The 10,774-nt window shown below is 44.1% G+C and overlaps 1 long non-coding RNA gene across 1 annotated transcript; it reads left to right on the top strand.

Annotated features, from left to right (window-relative positions):
• The first annotated feature begins 153 nt into the window (after window positions 1-153).
• Window positions 154-10,158, top strand: LOC108593061 (uncharacterized). Its single transcript, XR_004728517.3, has 2 exons — window positions 154-482; window positions 8,145-10,158. It is a non-coding gene; the product is annotated as an uncharacterized LOC108593061 (long non-coding RNA).
• The last annotated feature ends 616 nt before the right edge of the window (window positions 10,159-10,774 follow it).

Here is a 10,774-nt window from a genome sequence, read left to right as displayed (position 1 = left end):
GGAGATAGGCGTGGCCCGCGCTGACAGCCTGTGACCAATCAGCCTTCCTCGGCCTCCCGGACCGGGGCGGTGGCAGCCAATGAGCGCCTTCTCCTTGGCCGCCACGCCCGCGCGGTATTGCGGTAACCTGACAACCTTTGGGGAACACGATCTATTCTGGGGCACCAGTGCGGCTGCTCAGTCCATCCAGCTGGAGATGAGGACCTTGAGGCAGAGGATCCCCTCCTGGCCGAGTGGCGTGGCTGAGATGCTGCGCCCCATTGGCGCAGGATGGGATGGGAGCGAAGCAGGGCTTGACGCAGACCTGAGCAGAGGACTCTGCCAATGACATCCCGCCTCCGCAGCTCCCAGCCTTGACCACGGATCCGGGGCCTCGTTCTTTCGCAGTGATAACCCCCACTTACAGCGCATTGTCTAAGTGTTGAGTCCTCTTCCCGCCATTGAACAAGTGTCCTTTGAGCTGCCTTACCTCCCCTTTCCAGGTACTCCCGTAAACCCTACCCCTTTCTGGATTTACTCGACTTTCTTTGATTTCCCTTAATAATCTGTGCGTTTTTCTGTCACTGTACTCCCTTATTGTTTTACAGTGTATTTACTTTTCTTTTTTCTTTCTTTCTTTTCTTTTTTTTTTTTTTTTTTTGAGATGGAGTTTCGCTCTTGTTACCCAGGCTGGAGTGCAATGGCGCGACCTCCGCTCACCGCAACCTCCGCCTCCTGGGTTCAGGCAATTATCCCGCCTCAGCCTCCCGAGTATCTGGGATTACAGGCATATGCCACCATGCCCAGCTAATTTTTTGCATTTTTAGTAGAGACGGGGTTTCACCATGTTGACCAGGATGGTCTCGATGTCTTGACCTCGTGATCCACCCGCCTCGGCCTCCCAAAGTGCTGGGATTACAGTATTTACTTTTCTATCTTCTCCACTCGTCTGTGATTTATTTTGTAATTCTTCGCACAGTATCTGGCCAGAGGAGATGCTGTAGTGCTGTTTCCTCAATGAACTCTTAGGCAGGATCCTGATGTCTTAACCAAATAAAAACAAAGCTGTTCTGATAGGAGTGGGGGGAATGTCCGCAGCCCTGAACCCTCAGGGAAGCCCCTGAGGCACCTATCATTAGTTAGTGACCTCCTCTGAAATCTTGTTTAACATATAGAAATACGGTTTATCTAGGAGATGAGAAATATATTTAGAGCATCTGGGAGCACTTGGTTTGCTTCAGCCTTGAAGACCCAGCTGCATTCTTACTCTTGGGGTCTGTGAAATAACCTTACACCCATAGAACAAATGCCTTTTGTTGTTGTCTGGCTTAAAGCTGGCAGAAATGGACCGGTTTCTTAAACCGAAGATTCATAGCTGAAGAGTCTTAACTAGGACAACTCTGCCTCAGTGTGGGTACCAGGATTACATAACAAAGTATTTCAAGCGCTTCAATTAGCACCTCCAGAGATGTTTCTCTCCTCTTCTAACTGTTAACTGTGTCCATGTGCCGGAGCATCAGACTTACCTGTTTTTTGTACATGTTCAAAATAACAAGCCCATTTTGTGTTCAGTTTTCTTTTTTGCAAGTTTTTTCTCATTCCAGTTTCATCTTTTCAGGTGTTATAATTTATGGATTTTTTGTTTTGTTTTGTTTTGCTATGTTTTGAAGTTTTGTTTGTTCCTGAAAGGATTGAATTAGTCATACTCCTCAGTTCGTGGCACACTATCATCGGACCCTGACAGAAAGGCCCTCTCGTTTCATTTATTTATTATTTCTTTATAACCTTCAAATCCCATTTTCTCCCTACAATAGGCAATTTTCTAATTTGTTTAATGTGCATATTTCCATTTATGTGTTTTCTAAACATAGTTATTATTTTGTGGGCATGGATTTTTAAGTGTACTCCAAAGCTACTGAGATATTTGTCTTATTACATACATATTTTTTAACCTAAGCACTATTTTTTAGCTCCATCCACATTGCCAGGTGTTAATATTTAATCTATTACTTCACATTGATGCCTAAAGGTCCGTGGTATGCATCTGTCCACTCTTCCACTGAGGAGCTCCCATGCTGCTTCCAATGCTATACTACTTCAAATAACCCTGAATTGAACATCCTTGCATTGGACCCCTTGTGAACTTGTAAGAATTTGTTTTATGTTACTTAGGGGAGGAATGGCTGCTGGGCTGCTGGATATGAATCTGTTTAATGTGTCCAAGTAATGCCATATCGCTTCCCAAAAGTGGTCAGACCAGTCTTGCAACAGTGCAAGATTCTGTATTTCCACATCTAACAACACTTGCAATTTTTTTTTTTTTGAGACAGAGTCTCACTCTGTTGCCCAGGCTGGGGTGCAGTGGCATGGTTATGGCTCACTGCAGTCTCCTGGGCTCAAGTGATCCTCCTGCTTCAGCCTCCTGAGTAGATGGGACTATAGGTGCATGCCACCATGCCCGGCTAATTTTTTAATTTTTTGTAGAGGTGGGATCTCACTATGTTGCCTAGGCCAGTCTCAAACTCCTGGGGTCAAGCAGTTCTCCTGCTTTGGCCTCCTGAAGTACTGGGATTACAGGCATGAGCCACTGCACCCAGCCAACACTTGCAATTTTCTAGATTTCTATTCACTGGTTTGATAGGAATAAAGTGATATCTCATCATTAGTTTAATTTGCATTTGATTACTAATGTTTGTATCAAATTTCCATATACTCATTAGCTTTCTCCTCGGCAATTAATTGCCTATTCGTATTTTTTGCTCCTTTTTTTTTTTGACAGAGTCTTGCTTTTGTTGCCCAGGCTGGAGTGCAATGGCACAATCTTGGCTCACTGCAACCTCCACCTCCAGGGTTCAGGCAATTCTCCTGCCTCAACCTTCTGGGTAGCTGAGGTAATATGCGCCCACCACCATGCCTGGCTAATTTTCTATTTACAGTAGAGATGGGGTTTCTCCATGTTGGTCAGGTTGGTCTTGGACTCCCAACCTCAGGTGATCCGCCTGCCTCGGCCTCCCAAAGTGCTGGGATTACAGGAGTGAGTCACTGTGCCCAGCCTCCTTTTTTTTTTTTTTTTTTTTTTAATTGAGTTGCTTTTTCCTATTCATTTGCAGGAGTTCCTCCTATATTTAGGGTGATATTACACCCTTGTCAGTTTTAGAGAAAGCAAATATCTTCTCCATTCTGCCATCCGCCTGTTAACTTTGTTAATAATCCCCTTTATGGAACAGAAATCTTTAATTTTTTAATAATGAAACTCCCCAGTTTTTGCTTTATGGCTTCGCTTTTAAAAGGTTGAAATATGGGTACCACTTTCTCAGTTGCGCTGTCTGCCAGCTGTCTCTGAATCTGAAATCACTGGCAAGGTCTCTAGGCATTCCGTTCACTCCTCTTCAGTGAACTCCAAAGAAACTGTTCTGACTGAATTTAATCTTCTTTGAACGTTTCCCCCCATACTGTCTCAAGCTATGAAAATCATAGCCTTGATCTGAAGTCAAGTTTTTCATAACCCTAGACACATATTTCACGTTATGTTGCTGGCTACCAGAAACTCAGTAATATGGTTACTTCCCCTCAAAGATTTTTCACTTCTGTTTCACTAATCAGTTCCATCTTTGTGGGTCAGAATTAGAGATCCAGAATAGCAATCTGTACTGTGTCACCTCTTCCTTCTGAGGAATGAAATTTACATTAAACAACATATCCTCGGATTCTGGAACTTGGTTTTGTGCCGGTTTCATTATTTGCTCCTGGGATCTATAATCCAGTGTGTGTATCTGTTTTGTTAGCCTTTGGCACATTTTAAAAAGGACATGATGACCGGGGACGGTGTCTCAAGCCTGTAATCCCAGCACTTTGGGAGGCCGAGGCGGGTGGATCACAAGGTCAAGACATCGAGACCATCCTGATCAACACGGTGAAACCCCGTCTCTACTAAAAATACAAAAATTAGCTGGGCATGGTGGCACGTGCCTGTAATCCCAGCTACTCAGGAGGCTGAGGCAGGAGAATTGCCTGAACCCAGGAGGCGGAGGTTGCAGTGAGCCGAGATCGCACCATTGCGCTCCAGCCTGGGTAACAAGAGCGAAACTCAGTCTCAAAAAAAACACATGATTTTTTTTCCTCTCCTTTATCTTTACTAGACGATTCCTTTCTTGTTTCCATGCTCAGGAACCTAAAAGGCCCAGACAAGGGCTACTCTGACTTTCCTTCTATCATTTTCTTTGGTTTTATTTCATTCCTTACACTTATTTTCTTTTGTCTCTTTCCTTCCTTCATCCCTTATCAGCCCCTTTTCTTCCCTCTTTCCTTCCTGAATTTTACAAATGCCAAAAACAAAAACTAACTTTCTGTAGATTACAGCAAAGAAGCTGCTTCTAGCCCAGAAGCAGGTTTCCCGTAAATACATGGTGTGTGACCCATAACCAGCAACCCTTTTCCAGCTGCACGTCAGAACTTAGTTCGGTTTCTATGGAACAATTATGTACCTTTTTTCACTGCCAGGTTCTAGGTGTGAATCCCATCCTGCCGTGTTTATGAGACTTTATTTTTCTCGTTGTATAAACTCTAAAATTCTATTTTTACATTACCTGTATTTCGTGCATTGGCGTGGGGGCCATGCGTAGGTTTTTTATTTTGTCTTGCCAACTCCACTGTACTTACTTTTTCCAGAAAATTACTAGAATGCTGCCTCTGCTACTACTTTTCTTCCAGTGTCATACTTGATGTCCTCTGTAGCATAAAATGTTATGGATTTTCTGGGCATTTTTTTTAACTTCCTTTTTTAAAAAAAAAGCTTTTATTTTTACAAGCCCACCACTCCATATCACACATTTTTTTAACTTTCTTCTCCATGTACCTTGTCCCACCTGCATACACACTTGCCCCTCCCCCCCACACGCCATTCCCATGAAAATTGAAGTGGACGATGCTCATAGAGAACAGATTTTCCCTTTGATCTTCCGAGAAGCACTCCGTCCTGATTCAAGAACACTCCATCCCAATTCAATTATTCCCTCATAATTAGACTGCGAGCTCCTTAAAGGCAAGGACCATGGCTTCCTGGAGTTGGCTGCAGTGCCTGCGGCCTTTGATGACACATAGCAGGCAGTTGGTAAACACTTGCTGACAGAGTCGCTCAGTCTTGGTTCTCTTTTTGGATGTATTTTTCCATCATGCTGCGAAGACTTATTCACCTGCTATAAAAAATGTTTTGACTTTTTATTCTCGAAGCTGGATTCAAATTATGTGAAGCTTTCCTTAGCATATTGTAACCATTTATAGCACATTAAGGTGTAGTACCATTTAATGAGAAAAATATTGTTCTATAGTACAGGTGAACAGGCTTCTGTTCCTAACAGTCATCAGCTGTGTGACCGTGCGCACATCACCCATTTCTTTAGTTATGTACAACGACATAATTAATATTTGCTCACCAACAATTCTCTTAGAAGGAGGCTGTACCTGTTAATGAAGTACTTGGGGTAAAAATAAGATAAATTTCCCCCACCCAGGGAGGCTACATGTGAAATAAACTATTTTTATCAAAATAGGAGCGTGTGCTTGTAATGCTGAGCAAGACGGCAGGAGCAGAAAGAAAGGAAGGAAGGATTGGGTGGAAGAGCCTGTGAAAGGCATGAACTTCTTCATGGGACTTTCCCGGTGATCCCTTCCTCACCCACCCCCATTTTCCTATTTAATCTGCAGTAAAATATTTTAAATGACAGCAGGATTACACAATAGTTCTTCTTGAAACCAATGAAATGACTGATTTGTGAGTCCTAGAGTTGATAAGGAATCAAACCGAGGCAGCCTGCATGGACTCAGGGGTGTGGATGCAACGGATTGGGAATGGGCTGATTCCCTCTTTTTAGAATCCAGGATCTAGTATAAAAATGGGACTCTTAATTTCAGGAAACCTGTTTTGCCTTCCAGCTGTGTCTGCTATTTAAGCCATAAAAACTGCTTGCTTTAAAGAGCTAAAGTTTCTTTCGCCAATAACATTTTATAAGATTTTATTTGTTTTAACATGGAGTCGTGTTCTGTCACCCAAGCTGGAATGCAGTGGTGCAGTCTTGGATCACTGCAGCCTCTGCCTCCCAGGTTCAAGCGATTCTCCTGCCTCAGCCTCCCAAGATGCTGGGACTACAGGCGCGCACCACCACGCCCAGCTAATTTTTGCATTTTTAGTGGAGATGGGGTTTCACCATGTTGGCCAGGTTGGTCTCGAACTCTTGACCTTGTGATTTGCCCATGGCATCCCAAAGTGTGGGATTACAGCCGTGAGCCACCGCGCGCAGCCAACATTTTCTAACATTTATATGATTATAACGTGTGTTTTCTTAATTCCTGGCTCCAAAATCTTGTCATTGTTTAGATTTTATATACTTAAGATTCAATTCCATACATTTTCTGCCAATTATAAGAAAAGTCCCTTACTACTAATTCCAGACAGACTTCCCCCCACCCCACATGGTAACATCTCTGAAATGGAATGTGTCTGTAATTGGTGGCAGCTTTCAACTGATGTTGGCCACACAGCAGTCACAACACAGTCGCCTTTGCCTACACATGCCTGACCCTAGTTGTGAGTCCAAGTGGCATGACTGCAAATCCATAATCCCTCGATGTTTAGGTTAATCAGCCATTTAAGGATCATTTGAAGGAACGTTCGTCCTAGTTGTTGTCTGAACACCTTCCCTGAACATGTTCTAGCAAGATCAGAAAATGTGCCGGCATTAAAACTTGCACACTAGGTTTTGTAGCCTGGAATAAACTCCCATAGACAATAGAGGACTTTTTTTTTCTTTATAAGAAATGCCGCTTCACTAATATTCAAAATGGCCCAGAGAATAGAAGTGCATGGGAGAATACAGACATCAACAGTGTGCCAGCATTAGGTGCGTGAGCACTGTCTGGCCTCAGTTCCCTCTCTGTCAGTCATTCTTCCCAAGGGCAGATGATCTGGGCTTCTGACCTGGTGGGATGGTGTCTGGAAGAGGTAGGTGGGAAATGAAACACCTAGGTTAAAACAATACCCCGGGGTCTAATTCGGGAGGACCGTGGCTCCCCATGCCCACTGGCTTTAAACCTTGCTTAGGAAGTGCTGGGGACACACAGATTTCTGAGAAGAATGAATGTTCAGAACTCTGGTTTAGGAAGATGAACCTTCGGCTGAAAGGGATATGAGCAAGGCCCGGGGAGACTTGTCAGGAGTTTATTGCAGCTGTTTTTTTACCTTTTTCAAATACATCCTCTTTACTTACCTTACCTTCTCTCCTGGCCACCCACCATTTGGCAGAGAACCAGGCCCTTAGGCATGTATTTGATGGTGCTTGCTGAAGTCAAAGCCATAATTCCCTTTGAAGCTCCCCTTGTAATGTCCCTATTCCCCCGACAGGTGGCACCATTACAGCATTATTTACAGAGCAGGGCTCTTTCCCTAAGCACAGTGCTTCCAAGCAGAAGAGAATTCACTTTCTGGAGACAGTCTAAATGTGAGGGGGAAATGGTAGCTCGAACTGTCCTTTTTTCTTGTCTTTTATTCAGAAACATTTCTTACTGTAGCAAGGTATCCCGGCTGAAGTTCTTCTTCAAAGCATATAAATGAGGAAGATACTTCTGAAAACCTGCCTTTTCAAAAATACAAGCAATTTTATGTCTTGCAAGAAGTATACCCCTAAATATATTTGGGAAAGGACTATTCCTTCGTTCTGGGAAAACTTCTAGTGAGCCATTTGATCGTACATATCAAGCAGAGACTCTCATTTATGGTGATCCTGAGTCATGTAAAACTGCGTGTTCATGTTGGAGGCTGGTTTACATCTCTTAGGGAAATAACATTTTCTCTAAGAGCAGATTTTAGCCATACCAGGATAAAACTGTACCTATTTCTATGAAGCTACACGTGTCTTCATCTTGAGAGTAGGAGCTAACCCCTGAGAAAGGCCCCCTTAAGCCAGTGTGAGAATTTGAATGTGTTGAATCGATGGTGAGTAATCAGATTTATGTGAAAATTTCAATCCAGCGTGGAAAACTCTGGAGTCCCATACCAGGTTCAGGAAAAGTCATTTCCCCTTGGGTATTTCTCAAGTTAAAAAGTCTCATTACTCTTTATCTCAGTGATTCTTACCTTTTTTTTACTTAATCCTTATTTTTTTATTTTTTAGATGGAGTCTTGCTCTGTTGCCCACGCTGGAGTGTAGTGACACAATCTCCACTCATTGCAACATCTGCCTCCTGGGTTCAAGCAATTCTCCTGTCTCAGCCTCTTGAGTAGCTAGAATTACAGGTGCCTGCCACTTTGCCTGGTTAATTTTTGTATTTTTAGTAGAGATGGGGTTTCACCACGTTAGACAAGCTGGTCTCGAACTCCTAACCTCAGGTGATCTGCCCACCTCAGCCTCCCGAAGTGCTGGGAATACAGGTGTGAGCCTACGACGCCCAGCCTAATTCTTAGTTTTTAAGAATAAAGTTGAAACAATGGACCTTTCTCTAGAGAATGTACATACTTAAGTGACTTTGCATTCAATTTCAAGGGGTTGTGGCCTCTGAAGTTTAATTGTGACCCTTACCAATGAGTCCCTGCTGAGGAGTCCCAGCTGAAACCCACTCACTAGAGAAGAGAAGAGGCCAGGAGGCACTTCAAAGGAGACACGCAAGAGGAGAGCAGGGAATAGGGAGGGACAGGGACCTCCTACCTGTGCTGGATCCTCGTGAGACGCTGGGTGCCCGGTGACTGAATAAGGTTGAAGAATTGCTTTTTCTGGAGAGATTTTTATCTATCTGGGACTTGAGGGGCAATGGCTAAAGAACTTCAAAGAGGCCCTAAGGGACTGAGGACAGTGGGCATAACAAGGGGAACTGGAGTAGAGTCAAAGGTTAGAAGACTCTGCCAGAACTTTCTGCAGAGGCTAAAGAGCTAAACTGCCCTTGGCTTTTTTTGAGACATGGTCTCACTCTGTTGCCCAGGCTGGAGTGCAGTGACACAATCATGGCTCACTGCAACCTCAATCTCCTGGGCTCAAGTGATCCTCCTACCTCAGCCTCCCAAGTAGCTGGGATGATAGGTGTGAGCCATCGCATCCACTCTAAGCTGCCCCTGGGATTGATGTCAAACTCTGGAGAATCTGAGATACAGGGAACCGGAAAGAGGCACAAGAATGGAGCTGTGTGAGAGAACAGCTGTGGACATCGGCTTCTTCCTCTGAAGGAACAGGTCCAGGAGGCCACCTTCTTGGTGCTGTTAGTATATTAGCACCCACTGGACTCTGGGAAGGGTCACTAACAAAAATCTGAACTGCAATTTCTACTTCCAACTAAGAAGATGAAGAGCAACCCTAACTAAGGTTATTTCCTTGTCAGGATTCGTCTAGGTTCTCGATTGGATGTATAAGGGATCGCCCTCTCTGAAGATCCGAATAAGAAAGCAGTTAGCAAAGTGGTCTCCATCTAGGGCTCTTTCAGTCAGACAGACCCGGGTTCAAGTCCTGACTCTGCCAAGTACTAGCCTGTGACCCTGAGCATCTTAGAGTCCGTTTCTGAACTGTTACAGAAATATGAAATATTTCATAATACAGAAATATTATGAAATAATAGGGCTATTTCATAGGGCTGCTGGGAGATAAAATTGGGTACAGTGTCTGGCACATAGCTGATGCTCCGTAAATGATAGCTGTCATTGTTTTTCTTAGGAACTATAAGAGGAACCTGTCTTCCAGTCCTCAGGGACACTTTCCCGCTTAGATCCTTCAGCAGCTCCCTCTAGGGTCTCCAGCGCACACTCCCTAGTCACTACATAACTCAAGATTCCTCTGGTCAGCCTATGCGTACAGGACCGACTGTCCCCCAAGACCTTTTTGGCCCGTAGTTACATGACATTCATGATGACCATTTCATTTATGATGAAAAGGTCATGCCAGCTTAGGAATCTCACCATTCCCCTTTCCTTGGTTCCATCCAATTCTAAAGAATTAGAATTCTGTAGATAGAATCAGGTAAGTAAAATTAGATGGAATGCCTAATATCTAATTCTAAAGACGGATAAGGCTTCTTTAGATGGGAAAAGGTTATATAAAAAGAAATTTTCTAGAACCTTCCCTGGGTAGCTTTGTTTTCCCAGAGGAGCCAGTCACCCCCACCCTCCTAGTCCAATAAAACTATAAGGAAACTATTTGCGCAAAACCTCTTAGGAGTCATATATTTTTCTCCCCAACAACTTCTTGTCCCCATTTTACATATTCAGAAACTAAGCCTCAATCAATTCAGTGTTGGAACTGAGATTCAAGTCCAGATCTGTGTCTTTAGTGCTCTCTCTTTCCACCACTCCGCAGCTACCAGCAGCAAGAACACACACACACACTCACACACACACAGAGCACCCCAGCTCATTCTCAAATTCGGTTCAGGGGCAGCCTCAGGAAATCTCCATTGCCCAAGGGAGTAGACTAGAGCTGTCAGTCAAGCTCTCTGGGGAACTCCTTACCCGGGTTCTCCGCTAGAGGCCTGAGGCAGTTACTGTGGTTTCCCTTTGTGATGTGTCACTGTTTCCAGAGATCCCAGGCAATCCCTCCAGAACAATACCCCCACCCCACTCCTTCCACGGAGCAGGTGCAGTACCTGGCATTCCAGGACCCAGATTCGGAAATCATTCTCCCAGAGGCCAGATGCTTCACTGAAAAGATATCACCTGCCCATTTGGAGTTCTGGATACTAAAAACCCATGTTAGCATGGGAATCTCAACACTTACCACCTCCTTCCCCAGGGCAGCTTGAGGTCAAGGTCCAGGACAGAAAGGAA

This window comes from Callithrix jacchus, chromosome 9 (genome assembly GCF_049354715.1).
Source record: "Callithrix jacchus isolate 240 chromosome 9, calJac240_pri, whole genome shotgun sequence".
Lineage (NCBI taxonomy): Eukaryota > Metazoa > Chordata > Mammalia > Primates > Cebidae > Callithrix > Callithrix jacchus.
The sequence above is the reverse complement of the archived record's forward strand: the minus strand, read 5'-3'. Positions and strand labels throughout refer to the sequence as shown.